Source organism: Solanum stenotomum, unplaced genomic scaffold, assembly GCF_019186545.1.
Source record: "Solanum stenotomum isolate F172 unplaced genomic scaffold, ASM1918654v1 scaffold38347, whole genome shotgun sequence".
Taxonomy (NCBI): Eukaryota; Viridiplantae; Streptophyta; class Magnoliopsida; order Solanales; family Solanaceae; genus Solanum; species Solanum stenotomum.
Genome location: NW_026034875.1, coordinates 7289 through 8388, shown reverse-complemented (window position 1 = coordinate 8388; position 1100 = coordinate 7289). Strand labels below are relative to the sequence as shown.

At 32.6% G+C, this 1100-nt stretch overlaps 1 pseudogene; it reads left to right on the top strand.

Annotated features, from left to right (window-relative positions):
• The first annotated feature begins 435 nt into the window (after nt 1–435).
• LOC125852680 (linoleate 13S-lipoxygenase 2-1, chloroplastic-like) overlaps nt 436–1100 on the top strand; it is a 7566-nt pseudogene continuing 6901 nt past the window's right edge.

Below are 1100 nucleotides of genomic sequence, written 5' to 3'. Positions count from 1 at the left end.
ATGTATCTAGGATACACTGATCTCTTGCTTGCCTCCCTCCTATTCCGCTCGCCTCCCTACTCTCTCGCTCTGTATCTGGTAACAAAAATATATGTATCTAGGTGTATCTGACTTGAAATTTGGTATAAAATTATTAATTAGTGAGATAATATGTAATTATTTTAAACTATGAGAAGAATTAGTAAATATAATACGAATATTTATGTAATTAAATAGTTTTTTCATTTATTAACTTAAGCTATTTTAACCTGTTCAATTTAACCCCTACCCGTCCATTTGACATCGCGGTTAGGAAACCTATTGTAATATCCATTCTAGAGTTTTACAAGCCAATTACAACCAAAACAACAACAACCCAAAGTTCCCTTAGCAAAACTTCATCATCTATATAAAGAGAACTCCTTAGAGACCATAATACAAACCAAACCATATATCTTCTTGAGCCAAAGAAGAGAGAACAAAATGTTGAAGTCTCATCTTCAACAATCTACAAAATCTCTAATTCCATGGAGTACTAAGCCATTCATTTTTTCAAGAGAAATCTTAGTCTTTTTTCCTATCAACACTTTAAGTAATAAAAATCCTAGGAAAAATCAGAAAAAGAATAATTTTATTGTTCATTATAATGCTGCAAATAGCACTAAAGCTGTCCTTAGTTCCACAAAAAAATCCATGGGTGTTAAAGTAGTGGTGAAAGTTCAAAAATCAGTTGGAGGAACTAATTTGGGTTTATCAAGAGGACTTGATGATTTGCTTGGTAAATCACTCTTATTGTGGATTGTTGCTGCTGAACTTGATCCTAGTAAGTATTCATTTACTCATTAATAAATTAATCGCATAATACATAAACAAATACTTAAATATGATCTCAGGTGGCAAGTAAGCACTTTAACTTTGGGGATGCATATGTAGAGATACCTTGACTTGCCTCCACTATGTTAGTTGAATATATACATCAACTTCTAACAAAATGATCATATATACACTTTCAAAAATTATGTGTCACGTCAGCGTTGAGTGTCTACGAGATATAGTGAGGATGAGTTGAAGTATTTGATTGTCATGAGTCGACCAAGTTGAAGTGTTGGAGGGGCTTACTT